This window comes from Balaenoptera borealis, assembly GCF_965194805.1.
Source record: "Balaenoptera borealis genome assembly, chromosome: 1".
Lineage (NCBI taxonomy): Eukaryota > Metazoa > Chordata > Mammalia > Artiodactyla > Balaenopteridae > Balaenoptera > Balaenoptera borealis.
Window position 1 is genome coordinate 23,075,214 of NC_138860.1, and position 16,204 is coordinate 23,091,417.

Consider the following 16,204-nt stretch of genomic DNA (forward strand, 5'->3'; position numbering starts at 1 on the left):
GCTGGCCAGAGCACCAAGACCCTGTCAGCCACTTGGATCCAGAAGAAAAGGGAGAAAAAGAAAGAAAGAAAAATAAAATAAAGTTATTAAAATAAAAAAATATTGTTAAAAAAAATTAAAAAGCAATAGAAAAAAGAAAGAAAGAAGAGAACAACCAAACCAAAAAAGAAATCCACCAATGATAACAAGTGCTAAAAACTATACAAAACACACACACACACACACACAAAACGGACAGACAGAACCCCAGGACAAATGGTAAAATCAAAGCTATACAGACAAAAATCACACAAAGAAGCATACATATACACACTCAGAAAGAGAGAAAAAGGAAAAAATATATATATTAAATAAAAAATGAAGAGAGCAACCAAATCAATAGATGAATATAACAGTGATAATAAGCTCTAAATATTAAACTAAAATAAACAAAAAGCCAGAAACAAATTAGATGCAGAAAGCAAACCCCAAGTCTACAGTTGCTCCCAAAGTCCCCTGCCTCAATTTTGGGATGATTTGTTGTCTATTCAGGTATTCCACAGATGCAGGGTACATCAAGGTGATTGTGAAGATTTAATCCACTGCTCCTGAGGTTGCTGGGAGAGATTTCCCTTTCTCTGTTCACATGGCTCCTGGGGTTCAGCTTTGGATTTGGCCCTGCCTCTGCATGTAGATCCCTTGAGGGCATCTGTTCTTCGCTCAGACAGGACGGGGTTAAAGGAGCAGCTGATTAGAGGGCTCTGGCTCACTCAAGCCGGGGGGAGGGAAGGGTACGGAATGCGGGGCGAGCCTGCGGTGGCAGAGGCCAGCATGATGTTGCAACAGCCTGAGACACTCCATGTGTTCTCCCGGGGAAGTTGTCCCTGGATCACGGGACCCTGGCAGTGGCGGACTGCACAGGTTCCCAGGAGGGGAGGTGTGGATAGTGACCTCTGCTTGCACACAGGCTTTTTGGTGGCTGCAGCAGCAGCCTTAGCATCTCATGCCCATCTCTGGTGTCTGTGCTGATAGCCATGGCTCGTGCCCATCTCTGGAGCTCATTTAGGCGGTGCTCTGAATCCCCTCTCCTCGTGCACCCCGAAACAATTGTCTCTTGCCTCTTCCGCAGCTCCAGACCTTTTCCCGGACTCCCTCCCGGCTAGCCATGGCGCACTAGCCCCCTTCAGGCTGTGTTCACGCAGCCAACCCCAGTCCTCTCCCTGGGATCTGACCTCCGAAGCCCGAGCCTCAGCTCCCAGCCCCCGCCCGCCCCAGCGGGTGAGCAGACAAGCCTCTCGGGCTGGTGAGTGCTGGCCGGCACCGATCCTCTGTGCAGGAATCTCTCCGCTTTGCCCTCTGCACCCCTGTTGCTGCGCTCTCCTCCGTGGCTCCGAAGCTCCCCCCACCCCACAGCCCACCAGCCATCTCTGCCAGTGAAGGGACTCCCTGGTGTGTGGAAACTTTTCCTCCTTCACAGCTCCCTCCCAGAGGTGCAGGTCCCATCCCTATTCTTTTGTCTCTGTTTTTCCTTTTCTCTTTTGCCCTACCCCAGTATGTGGGGAGTTTCTTGCCTTTTGGGAAGTCTGAGGTCTTCTGCCAGCGTTCAGTAGGTGTTCCGTAGTTGTTCCACATGTAGATGTATTTTTGTTGTATTTGTGGGAAGGAAGGTGATCTCCACGTCTTACTCCTCTGCCATCTTGAAGGTTCTCCTTACTTTTAAACTTGTTTTTCTGCTGGACCATGATATTGCCATAAGAGAGAGTAGTTTTAATAATGGGGAAGGTCTTATAGGTAAACTCAGACCAGAGAATATTTTTTATCTCACCTACTGTTGCAGAAAAACTCAAACCCTTTCCCACTGCAGTAGCCCAGAGGATATGGAAATTTAATTCACAACTCCTGCGGTACCAGCATGGCACTGCTTTTTCCAATAGCAATTAGGGACAGAAACAAAAATAGCAAGCACAATGGCAACACCTTAGTTGAACTCTCAGTAGTTGAAGTAAAATACCTGTTTAAGGAGAGCATGTGGAAAAGTGGCATTCTGGTTAGCATGCCAGGTCAGGACAAATGACTGGATCACATGGACACCAATGGCAGATCCAGACCGGAGACCTGGTGGAGATCCAGACAGGGGACTTAGACTGGAGAACTGGGTTGACAAAAGAAGTGGCTCCAGGCAATGACAGAAACACCACTCCAGCTTCTCTTTTTTAAGGGCTCCAAAAGTCCATTTGCCAAATGTATTTTGCTAACTTTTAGAACATTGCATATGAGTCATTTGCAAAGAGTGATTTTGATTTCATACTTCTGTTGCATTTGAGAATACCTTCCAGTTATTCTCAGGAAGAGGTGACTGAATTGAGTGGACCCAGTGACATTACAACTACAATGTCATCCCTTACAGAACTGTGTCTATTCAAGGTAGCATCCTTCCCATTTCTGTGAATCAACTTTTCCTTAGACACACTTTCTGTGCAATGCGACCTGAAGGTTAAGTGACTTACCGGGAATGTCTCTCTATACTTTTACCCAAACTGTTCCCTTTCATCTGTAATATCCTAGCCCTTAAAATTTTAAATTTTTGCCTTTAAAATCTTAGTCATTTTTTAAGACCCAGCTACCACCCCTAGTCCACCTCATATAGATGTGCGCTTACCTTTCCTTCCACACGTGGAGCACTTAATTATATACTGTAAGGGACCCCAACTGTCAAAGCGTATCTGGAAAAATAGGCTTTCAATTTCCCTGGAAGGAAAAGCAGAGACAAGCAGGTCAAGAATGCCTAGCCATTAGCTCTGCTTGTACCTGAATGTGGCTATGGCTTCACTGATGCTGAGTTTTGTTCAAGAATTAGGAGATTCCAGAATTCCCTTCAGTGGATGTACATCTGTTTGTATTGGGTGGGCCAAAAAGTTTGTTCGGGTTTTTCTGTAAGCTATAACATTTCTGAAGTAGTAATGTGAACCCAAAGTAGAAAAAGGACATGGCTAGAGATTAGGCTTCTCTGATCCAGCAAGATTCCTTCCATGGACTGCACACTTGTTAGGGAATTTGGGGACCAAAGACATGGCATCAAGACAGGTTTCATCTACTGCTCTGTGGGACTGCTGCCATGTCAGCTGAATTGTTGTGTCCTTTTAAAAATAAACTGAGAATTTAGTCTAACCTCTCTGTCTGTCTGTCTCTTTTTGTCTCCCCACTTCCCACCTATTTATAAGTCACTGAAATGTTGCAGTAACCAACTGTTGCGACTTTGTTACATTAACATTGGTTAGATAAAGCCTCTGGGTACCAGATGTGAGCCACAGTTCAACAGAAGACCACAAAGGAGTTGAAGCAGAGAAGTGTGTTACTTACAGGTCCTGGAGGAAGTACATGGCACACCTGAGGGGCCACCTGGAGACGTCAAGGCAGAGTGCAGGCAGAAAGCACAGCAAGACCTGGGGCACATGCCTTTATTAGGGTCTGTGGGTGGAGAGTTTTGAAGTTCCTGGGCTAAAGTCAGATTACTTAATTAAACCCAGAAGAGTGGGATTTTAGTAAGCTCCACGGGAGTCTTATCTAAGGGCCAGGTAAAGGGTAAAGAGCTAGAAGGCAGGGGAGACTGTTGATCACAGGGCTGTTGGGAAGTCATAACAGGAACTTACACTTGCTTGTGACTCTGTGGGCTGCAATCTAGGGCATGTGCTTTCAAGAGGGGGCTAGTATCAGTCAAAGGCTCTGCAGGCTGCTTGGCCGGACAAAATGGATGCTGAGGCAGCAATATCATGGAGCAACTTAGCTAAACTCTCAAACCAAATCAGCAATACAATTTCTTCACTCAATGTCATATTTTTGAGGTCTATGACATAGATAGATGACATAGGTGATGGATATAAAGAGAATCCATTCCCTTTTAACTGCTGTATGACAGTTCATTGTGTGACTTTATCATATTTTATTTATCCATTTCCCTCTGATGGACATTTAGATTTGTTTCTACCTTTTTCCTAATGCAAACAATGCAGCAATCTGTATCCTCATACAGGTTTCCTGAGAATGGCTGTATTTTTTGTTCACAATTATTTATTTCCTTGGGCCTTGCTAAGCTTCCCTACAGTCAGCTTACTCTTTCCTACTGCATTGACTTTGCACTTGGCTGTGTGCCTTGCTTTGGCCAATGGACCATATGCCATATCTGAGAAAAATATTTCAATGTATTTGTGTGATTAGCCTCTGCTTCCCTAGAGGTTCTGCCCTCTGTTATGAAACAACATGTCCCAGATAGTGGCTGCTCCTTTAGTGTACGAGCCAGCATGAGAAGATACATGGAACCAAACCAAGCCCAGCCAAATCCAGCCAGGCCCAGCTGAGCCCAGCCAAGCCCAGTGGAACGATAGCCAATCTTCATGTTTCACTAGGAAGACAATTGTTCACTGTTATAATCACTGGAATTTGAAAATATTGGTTGCTGCAGTAAAAGCTAACAATTATAGGAATAGGTACCTAAGAGTAAGCTGTTGCCATAATAAAACCCCCAAAATATGGCTTTGGCCTCAGGAGACTGCCATTGTGGCAATCTTTGTCATGCAGATCATTTGGTAAGCTGTCAAAAATGTACTGAATGCTCTTGTGGCTTAGGGTAAAGAGATTTCGGGATTCCCTGGTGGCGCAGTGGTTGAGAATCTGCCTGCCAATGCAGGGGACACGGGTTCGAGCCCTGGTCTGGGAAGATCCCACATGCCGCGGAGCAACTAAGCTCGTGAGCCACAACTACTGAGCCTGCGCGTCTGGAGCCTGTGCCCCACAACAAGAGAGGCTGTGACAGTGAAAAGCCCACGCACCGTGATGACAAATATACACAGTCATATGACTACCACCAAAATCAAGATATAGATCCCTTTGGAGTTTACCCCCTGCCCCCAGCTCTAGCCCTTAGAACTACTAATTTGTTTTCTGTCTCTGTAGTTTTGCCTTTTGCAGAAAGCCCACTAAATGGAATCATACAGTATGCAGCCTATGAGTCTGGCTTCTTTCACTTGGTATATGCATTTGAGATCCATCCATGTTGTTGCATATGTCAGTAGCTTAGTTCTTTTTATTTCTGAGTATTATTTCACTGTATAGCTGTACCACGTTTTAGCAGTTCACTTGTTGAAGGAGATTTGGGTTTTTTCCAATTCGGGGCAATTACAAATAAAGCTACTATAAATGTTTGCATACTGTTTTTTGTGTGAACTTATGTTTCTCTTTCTTTTGAGAAATACCTGGAAGTAAGATTGCTGGGTCTAATGATAAGTACATGTTTAACTTTATAAGACACTGCTAACCTGTCTCCAGAATGGTTGTACATTTTACATTTCCAGGGTGTGAGAGTTCCTGTTGCTCTGCATTCTCTGTGGCACTTGGTATTGTCATTCTTTTCAATTTTAGCCATCCCAGCAGGTAAGTAATAGTATCTAACTGTGGTCTAAGTTTGCATTTCCCTAATGACTAATTATGTTGAACATCTTTTCCTGTGTTTATTTGCCAAACATGTCTTTTTGATGACGTGTCTGTTCAAATCTTTTACCCATTAAAAAAAAAATTTGTTATTTGTTTTCTAATTACTGAGTTTTGAGAATTCTTTATATATTCTGGATACAAATCCATTACCACAGATGCGATTTACAAATATTTTCTCCCAGTCAGTAGCTTGTCTTTTCATTCTTTTAACAATGCTTCTTAATTTTGATAAAGTCAAATTGGTCTGTTTGAAAGCATGGGTTAAAGGGAAGAAAACAAGAAAATACAGATATTCAGAGATTTTCAGGGTTGAAAGAGACAACTGCTAAAGCGTCTCGAATTAAGACACAACCTGGGGGCAAAGACCAAATCAAAGGTATGGTCTAAAGTGTCCTCCAACAAATCTTTTCAATTGAACAAAGTGCCTCATGGAAAAAGACCAAGGGCATGGTCCCACAGAAGCATGACGAGCCAAAGTTTCTATAATTAATAGAGAGAGTTAGGTCTCAAAAAGCACTGTGTATATGCCTATTGGAACACAAAGGCAACAGAAATCAAATAGATAGAAAACCAAGAAAGTTCTAAGAGAAATACTTTGTCAAAAACGCTACCACCCTTCATTAATACAGCTGGTCACAGTTCAAGAGGTAAAACTACCTTTGGACCCTCAACTTTCCATAGGCAAGGAGCAGGCCAAGAAAGCTTCTCAACTGCCAGGCAGGGCATATTCTCCAGCAATCTTTTCAGACATGGCCAAAGAGGATAATGGAAAAGGAAGGAAATCCCAAAGGACAGAGCTGAGAGCTTTGGAGAAAAATGACTGGAGATCTACTTCCAGGAATCAGAGTCAGGGCCCAATCAGGGAACATTCATTATCTATCTAAGGATGATTTTTTTAAAAGGGTAAAATCATGATGCTCATGCAGACATAAAATGAACACATGTTTAAAAAAATTTTTTTAAAGCTCATTATTAATGAGGGAACCAGGCATATGTTGCAAAGGAGAGCCTCAAAAAAGAGTCCAAAGAGCAGACATATTTATAGATCAGAAATGTGCAAATGGAGGAAAAAACTTGCTTCTTCCATAGTGGAAGAGGAAAGTCAAGTGAACTTCCACTAGACAGAATTTTTTGCATGTCCATAGACAAGAATTATTCTGTATTATTATTAGTTATCTAAAATTTACAATTGTAAGATAGCTCAAAGGCAATGAAAAACAGAGAACACGCATAAACTCAGAATCTGATACATAAAGTAGAGGAGTATCCTCTAAACATTGCATACTTTTCCACTGAAGCACACAGTTTTCCCTACAGCCCTCAGGATTTGCCCAACAGGATTTCAGAATTGCTTGGACCAATGACTAGGTGTCATGCCTTCTCCTGTTCTCCTTTTTAACTGGGAGAGGTTTATTGCAGCTATCCGATTCTACCATTATGAACTGGAAGTATGGGGGCCAGATAACTTGTCATTTTAGTTCATAGGTCTGTGACTTGAGAGGAACTATATCTGAGCCTGAAGTAAGTCACAAGGTCCTGAACTTTAAGCCCTATGTCTAATTGGATGAGAAATGAACATCTAACTGATCATTTGATGGTTGAATGTGTCACTTTTATGATCTGAAACAAATAACATTGAAGCGTTTGTTTTAAAAATAAAGTGGTGAGGTTCAAATGAAGGGAAGCCAACTTTCATGCAAGGTCTAAGAGCTGATTACAGGGCTGGCCATGGGAAATAGAGAGAAAGGGGAATCTGGGAACCTGTGGGAGGTGAGCATGTGGAGAGGCAGTAGGGATGGAGAAAGCTCAGGAGCAGAAGTGGGAACTAGTGGAGGACAGGGTCCAGGACTGGTACTATGAACAGAATTGGCTCATCCAAAGGTCTTTCCTCGGGAGTACCAACACTAGATTGTGGGCATGCCTCTCAGGTGTAAAAGATACACTGTCTCAGATGCATGTTGTTTTTGTCTAGACTTTTTGCTCATTCTTCACCTCCAGGGGCTAAAACACCACAATCTATTTCTTTTCATTTTTTTCACCTTGCTGGATTACTTGGAATAAAAGGACAAGAATGTGTATCTTTTTTTTTTTTTTTTAAGATTTTTTTTTTTGATGTGGACCATTTTTAAAGTCTTTATTGAATTTATCACAATATTACTTCTGTTTTATGTTTTGGTTTTTTGGCCACAAGTCATGTGGGATCTTAGCTCCCCAACCAGGGATTGAAACTGCACCCCCTGCATTGGGAGGCAAGGTCTTAATCACTGGACCACCAGGGAAGTCCCAAGGATGTGTATCTTTTCAAAAGTGAAAAGTATATTTATCCAAGAGTTACAAAAGCACAAAAGTTTGCAGTAGCTTTATTTACAATAACTGGAAATAGCCCAGGGATCCATCAACAGGAGTGTAGGTAAACAAACTGTATAATATTATAATTTTATAATGGAATATTACTTAGCAATAGAAAGGAATGAGCTACTGATATACACAACAACATAGATGTCTTAAAAACATTATGCTAAGTGACAGAAGCCTTACAGAAAAGAGTCCATACTATATTACCCCATTTATATGCAATTCTAGAGTAGGCAAAATTAATCTGTGGTGGAAAAAAATTAGAATAGTGATTGTCTCTGAGGGTGGGAACAGGGGTTGTGAAGGGGCATGAGGGAAATTTCTGAGGTGATGGTAATGGCTTATATCTTGATAGGGGTTTGGGTTACAAAGGTGTATGCGTTAAGACTCAGTGGATGTACCTTTTCAATGTATATAAATTTAGTGTATGTAAATTTTACATAAAATACTGCAAATAAATATTAAAGTTTAGTTGATGATATGTATAATGCAGTATTTAAGGAGAAGTTTACTGATATCTTCACTTTACTTTGAAATGTATTGAACAATAAGATGGATTGAAGGCTGAATAGATGGATGGCTAGATAAAGAGATATGTGATGAAGCAAGTGTACTAAATATTAATGGTAGTATTTAAGTGATGAGTATATAAATGTTTGCTGTAAAATCCTTTTAATTTTGCTTTTTGTTAGAAATTTTTTCATACTAAAATATTGGAAGGTAATTTAATTTAATCTTTGTGACTTAAAAAATTGCACTAGATCTTAATTTAAAATATCAAGGTAACAAAAGATTTTAAAAGACATGTGCATCAGAATATCATGAAACTCAGATTAAGAATCACTCTTGGAGATGCAGAATTATATTTCTCTACACCTTCCAAGAGTAAGCACTTTATTCCTGATTCTTTAGAGAGCTAGTTTGATGGAGAAAAAACAGAGTGGTGTGATACACATTCTCTAAGATAGCCCCAAGGATCCCCATCTCCTGGTATTCATGTCCTTGTGTAATCAGTCTCCTCCCCTTGAGTGTGGGCTAGACTTACTGATTTGCTTCAACAAATAGAACAAGGCAGAAGCAATTAGATGTCATCCCAAGATTAACTTATAAAAAGACTGTGGTTTCCATCTCGGGCACTCTCTGGCTTTCTCTCTTTTGGGTCAATATGCCATGTCATGTGGACACTCAGGTAGCTTATGGAGAGGCAGAACATGGCAAGGAAGGAAGGTCTCTTAGCAACCATGCGAATCAGCCTGGAAGCAAGTCTTCTGAGGCCTCCCAGCAGATATGCTAGTGAGCTTGGAATTGGATGCCCTGGCCCCAGTTGAGCTTTCAGATGACCTCAGAGCAGCTTATATGCAAACTCAAGAGAGAGCCTGAGTCATAACCATCCCTCTAAGCTGCTCCTAAATCCTGACCCACAGAAACTGCATAAGATAATAAATATTTGTTGTTTTAAGATGCTAACTTTTGGGGTAATTTATTTTGCAGAAATAAACTAAGTGTTCCCTTGCTCCTTCTCCTCTACTTCCCCCCCCCCCCGCTCTTCTTCTGTCTCTTTTTGGTGGCACCATGTCCTAAGCATTTACATATGCATTTACATATATCCACCCATTTCACTGTTACTAGACACCGTGTTAGCAATATTCCTATATTAAAGGCAAAGAAGCTCAAGTTAAACAGCATGCTCAAAGGTAAATATCTACTGTGGCAGACTTTTAACCTGTGTCTTTATGATCTCAAAGCCTGTGCCCTCTCCATGGTATCACAGTGCCCTAAGGCCCCACAGCCTGCCACCTACATGGTTACCCAGTACATGGTAGTGCTGCTGAGGGCCTTTACAGGAGCAGGAGTTACAGAACCCTCTTTCTTATTTAGCTCATCAGGCCATTCAGATCTAGCTTTAAGGATCTCCATTTCAAAAGAGACTGTTGACTGATATTCTAAACTTAGTTGAACAGAGGAGCGAGAACTAGATGAATACAAAGGATAACACACATTTATTCAGTATTTTGCATTCCAGGCATTGTGCTCATAAGCATATTATAGAACAAACTTCTGCTTTTCCAAATTCTGAGCTATCTGAAAGTTCAGATAATTGGATTTTTTTTTTTCACTCTGCAGGGGAAATAAAGACAAACAGAGAAGCTTTTATCAATATTCAGATACACATGAGAACACACATTTTCTAGGACACATTTTCTTGGGATCATCAAATTCAGGTCAACTTCTTCTACCTTTCACAGTTTTAGGACAAGAAACTGCAAGATTTCCTTAGTGCTTTTTGAATCAACAAAGACAATTTTGGTATCAATCTAATATTTTAATTTTACACACACACACATACACACACAAGCACATATATTAGAAAACAGACATATTTATATAACTCTCAGACATGGCATCCCTCTGGAGATACAGGTTTATAATAAATAATATGCATAAAAATGTAGATCTTTATTATGGAATTTGTCCCCTACTCTGCTTTGGTTCAGATGCACTTGTGTTTATCTTTTCCATAAACTGTGAGCTCTTGGAGGTCAGAAACTATGTCTTACTCAGTTCTTGGATTCTTCACAATGTGTAATGACTCTTGAAGTAAAAGTGGAAGTAATGTTAAAATAAAGTAGATATTTTCACCTTAGATATGCCGAGTAAAGATAAGAAAGGTATAGACTTCCTAACATGGACTGAATGTGACATATTCTAATGAGTATATGAAGAGTGAGGTCATAAAGCTTGTGAAATCTGTAGTCAGACTGCGTGGGTTCAAACCTGACTCTGGCATTTGCTAGCTGTGGGATGTTGGTTAAGCTGCTTAACTTCTCTGTGCTTCAGTTTTCTCAACTATGAAATGGGAATAATTATGGGATCTAGTACATGTGAGGATCAAGTGAAGTAATACATGTAAAGTACTTCACACTGTGCCCAGCACACAATAAGAACTCCATAAATGGAAGAGCCATTATGACTATTAAAATATATGGGGAGCTCAGGGAGGAGGGAATTTGTGAATGAATATGTATCTTTATTTTGTGGTGTCATCTTGGACATATTACTTGAGCTCTCTGACCCTCAGTTTCTTTATTTGTAGGATAAGGACAATACTCGTGAAGTGAGTACTAAATGAGGTAAAGCATGTAAAGCACTTAGAAAAGCACCTGACACATAGTAAATGTTTAATAAATTCATTTTTTCATTCAACATAGACTTATTGGCATTGACTACTCAATGGCACTGTGCTGGGTCCTGGGGATCTTGGAGGGAATGAAACAACGCCTGCTCTCACTGAGGTTACAGTATAGGGAGGGGAGACAAATGAAGATATTGCAGTACAGGTTGTGATAAGGACTAGGGGAAGCATAAAGCAGGGTAAAGGGATAGAGAGTGAGGGGTGAGGCTGTGCTAGTTTATAGAGAACAGTTACATTTGGGCAGAGACTGAAAGAAGAGAGGAAGTGAGCTGTGTGCCTGCTTTGGGGAAAGGTGTCCTAGGCAGAGGCAACAGCAACTGCAAAGGTCCTAGGGTGGGGCCTTCTTATGTGCAAGAATAGGAAGGAATCGGGGGCTGAGCTGAGGAGGCCGGGAGAGTCGTGGGAAATGAGGGCAGAGGAGTCACGGAGACCAGATCATGCAGGGCCTTGAAGGCTGTTGTTTGGAATTTAGGTTTGACTGTGAGTGAGAGGGGAAGCCATTGGAAGGTTTCCAGCAGACCAGTGATTTCACCTGACTTAGGTTTTAAAAGCTTCAGTTTATAACACAAATGAATGTGTAACAGAAACAAGACTCACAGATATAGAAAACAGACTAGTAGGTACCAGAGGGGAAAAGGAAGGGGGGAGGGACAAATTAGGGGTATGGAATTAACAGTTAAAACTAATATATATAAAATAGATAAGCAACAAGAGTATATTGTATAGCACAGGGAAATATAGCCATTATCTTGTAATAACTTTTAATGGAGTATAATGGAGTATAATCTGTAAAAAATATTGAGTCACTATGCTGTACACCTGAAACTAATATAATATTGTTAATCAACTACACTTCAGAAAAAAAGCATCACTTTGGGGGGGAGGGAGTTGATGGAATATAGTTTGCTCATTGTTTTTATTATTATTACTCTTATTCTTTTGTATCTCTCTTGCCTAGAGGAAGGAGGTGTCTGTCCTTCCCTCAGAACAGGTATCTGATGTCCAGATCTAAAAATGTGACTAAATTCCCTGTGTGTGTGCATGTGTGTGCCTTGCATGGCCGGGGTGTTATACTCATGTTTATGTGTAATGTGTTTGGTGCAAAAGTAAGAAGAAGCTCATCACAATCTGTCCTTGATACGTCTGCAATCCAGATGTGGAGATTTAATATAGAAGCAGCAGTGAAATAGCATGGACATCGACAGGCCACCTTCTATTTCACTCTACAAATTGTGTCATTATTACTGAATGTTCGTGTTTATGAAGTCCTCAGATACTTTAAGCATTATTCCAAAGATGTTGCAATAAGATATGACCTGTGTTTCCTTCACCCATAAAATTGAAGGGTGGAATAGAATCAGCTTTGAGTTCTTTTCTGTCTAAAGTGCTGTAATTCAAACACACATTTTTGAAATTATAATCATCATTAAAATTTTTCAAGAAAAACAGCTACTACGGGCAACTGGCAGTGTTGGACACCCTGACCAGGCTTCTTCAGACTGGGCACTTTCTCCAGCTGCCAAAAGGCTGTGAGGCTACAGAGCAGAGGTGGGCGGCTCCACCAAGAAGTGGCCAGAAGATTGTGAAAGGACAGAGGCTTCAGGGACTCAGTCAGCTGTGGTTTCTGCCGAGGATCATCCCCATCATCAGGCTTGCCTTTACTCACTGACCTGCCTGAATCATTCATTCATTCATTCACTTGTTCATTTGTTTTCTATTTCCCCCTCCGTCCTTACTCCCTCTCTTCTCCCATTCTCTCCCGTTGCTTTCACCAAGTCTTTCCTCCTCCCCTTCTCTGATGGGGGCAGGCAAGATCAGATGCCCAGATGTGCACTGGACCTAGTAGGACATGCACACCACTTTCTCTATACGGTGCCAAATCTTTCAGGTGATCTGTAACTCCTTATTTCTGCCTACAGATTACTCCACCCTTTCTAGTCTCTTATAGATTCACAGATGCCTCATTTCACAATAAGGAAACCTGAGCCAAGAAAGGGCTCAATGACCCACCTAAAATCACACAGCTATTTATGGCATAACCACCATCCTTGAATAAAACTTAAAAGTCACCACATCATAGGCTAAATGACATCTTAAGTCTTCCTTCAGTCCACTTATTGGTCAATCTTTAGGCAAATTCTGGAGTTGAGTTCAAAGTCTTCCTTGTAACCATGGAAAGAAGAAATGAGAGGCCAGACCTAGCAATTTCTGAGCTATGGTCAAAGACCAAAATATGAACATGATGTTGACTAATAGGCCTAATGTGGCTTTATTTTAAAATCCTTTTTCTTAGCTAAACCAGACCACTGAAATTCTATCTATAATAAACTTGCAATTCTACTAGATTTCTTAGCTTCACTATTTAAAATATTGGTTTACTATAACCTTTAAAAATTGTATTCAGCGTTTGGAGATCTTTAGACTTCTAATATAATAATATTCAGCAAAAATTGAAGTACCAGGATATTTATAAATGAAATAACTGGTAACAGCAATTTTGACAGTGCTCAGTTCATTTTAGAAATGGTTACTGAATGAATACTGTGTTGCTCTATGTGTATACATTTATATACATTTACAAATATTAATATGGGATGTAACTATTAAATACAAATATTGAATCAAATTAATAACTAGTAATTATGTTTGTAGTGATTTTTCTATTGGCACAATAAGACCCTAATGTTTCCTGCCCTCAGCTGACTAAATGGCAAGACCCGCCTCTTGCTGCCTGGCTGGGTGATAGATCAATACACCTAAGTGACATTACCTGTGAAAAGCAGATTATGAGCCTGTATGCCCAGAGAAGGCTGTGTCAGTTTTAAGGCATCTGTTTACTGTTGGGGAAGGAAGAGGCATTTACTAAAAATGCTGATCTGTTACACAAAGAAGTCCATTTTCTGTGAGTTAGTTAGAAAAATAATCCTAAGGAGGATCCACAATAAGTGTAGAGACTCATGCAGGTCAAACAAGATGGCAGAAACCTAGCATAACAACCATTTAGAAAGGAATGGGCTGTGAGCATTTGTTCTAAGTCTATAAAAAGGGTAATTACTTTGGCAAATAGTTCATTTTCTGCTCCCTAAAGGCAGCTGTAGATGGGTTATAAATAAAGGATGGCTCATAATTCATTAAAAACAAGAAGATGGGGAAAGTTTTAAGGAAGCATCAGTTTTAAGGAGAACCTTCCAAATTCAAGAAAAGTCACAGAGGACCAGAACAGCACAAGTCCCTCTCCAAATGTGGATCGAAATAACAAAAAGGGGGCATTTTCCTTCAGAGGGGGTTGATTCTTCCAGCCCATCTGCTGTAGGCACATTGCTGGGTGCTATCCTTCCTCTGTAGGTGACCTTCCTCCTCAGATGCAGGCAGAATACTGGACTTGGAATCAGAAGAATTAAATTCAGATTACTCCTAGTAACCTTGGGCAAATCATGTAGTGTCCTTGATTCTCAAATGCAAAGTGGGATAACAATAGTATCTGACTCACAGAGCAGTTGTGAATGCTGCTTATCTTATTCATTCACAAATTCTTGATTTGTGATTGAAGTCCTACTTTGTGCCAGGCACTGGGGAAAGTGCTAAAGATGAATACCAGGGCCCCAGACCTTGAAGAATTTGAAACACCCCTGTCCAGGGCACACCCGAGACCAATTGGGTCCAGATGTCTGGGAGTGGGGCCCAAGCACTGATATCTTTTACAAAATCCCCAGGTGAGCTCCGGGCTAAGGACTGCTGTTGTAGGCATACTGAGAAGTGTCCCAGTGGAGGTAAGACACTAAGTAAATGGAAGGGGCTTCACAGATGTGGAGTAGGTCTTGAAGGACAGGTGAGAGTTTGCCAGCAGAGGAAACCCAATGAACAAAGGCAGTGCACACTTGACCTTGGTGTTTAGAGTGGCTGAAGCCCAGGATGCATTTGCTCTGGTTCAGGAGATGAATTAGAGGTGTAAGTGAAGGCATAATGACAGAGGAACAGGAGTGCTGTGCTATCATGAAGGCAATGGGGAGTTTATGGGGGTTTTCATATTTATATTAATGGGGTTCAGGACATACTACCCCAAAATATGGCAACTTGGCAAATTAAATATCTTAAGCTGAAGGAATTTTTTAAATAACAGAAGCAGGAAGGTCACTCCAACCTTTCCCACTCCTCACCCTTCTTCCCTGAAACAGGTCATAAAACCCCATAGGAAAGGTACTCTCCCTGTACCAGGAGGCGGGAAGACATTCTTATCACTAGAGACAGTGAATTTGGGGCCTAGAAATCTGTACAAACAAATGTTATTAAAGCAACCCTATCTTTCTAGTTACTTCTTCACCATTTACTACCCCTAGCTCAAATCCATTTATCTTGCTGATTCATCACAAATTAATTGTTTCTGGGTCTAAAAGATATAAAAGCTTCTTGGTCTGGTCACATCTTTGGGTCATCATTCTCTTGTGAAAATGTAAAAATTTAATAAAATTGTACTTGTAAAAATTTAATAAAATTTATGTGCTTTTTCTCCTGTAAATCTGTCTTTGTCAGTTTAATTTTCAGACCCAGTCAGGGATTCTAAGGTCAAGGAAGACTTTTTGACAGAAAAGAATTTACAATGAAAATGCTCAACAGGGGTATAGTGGGAACATAGCTCAACATAATAAAGACTTTATATGACAAGCCCACATATAACATCATACTCAACAATGAAAAACTGAAAGCTTTTCTTCTAAGATTAGGAACAAGACAGGATGCCCACTCTTGCCACTTACTCAATCCTAGACACAGCAATCAGTCAACAAAAAGAAATAAAAGGCATGCAAATTGCAAGGGAAGAAGTAAAACTACCTCTATTTACAGATGACAATAAAAAATAAATAAATAAATATATATATATATATATCTCCCTAAAGAGATATATATATATAAATAAATATATATATCTCCCTAAAGACTCTGCTAAGAAACAGTTAGAACTAATAAATTCAGTAAAGTTGGAAGATACAAAATAAATATACAAAAATTTCATGCTCATGGGTTGGAAGAATGAATATTGTTAAAATGCCCATACCACCGAAAGCAATCTATAGATTCAATGCAATCCCTATCAAAATTCCAATGGCATTTTTCACAGAAATAGAACAAACAATTCTAAAATTTGTATGGAACCACAAAATCAATATACAAAAACCAGTTGCATTTCTATAT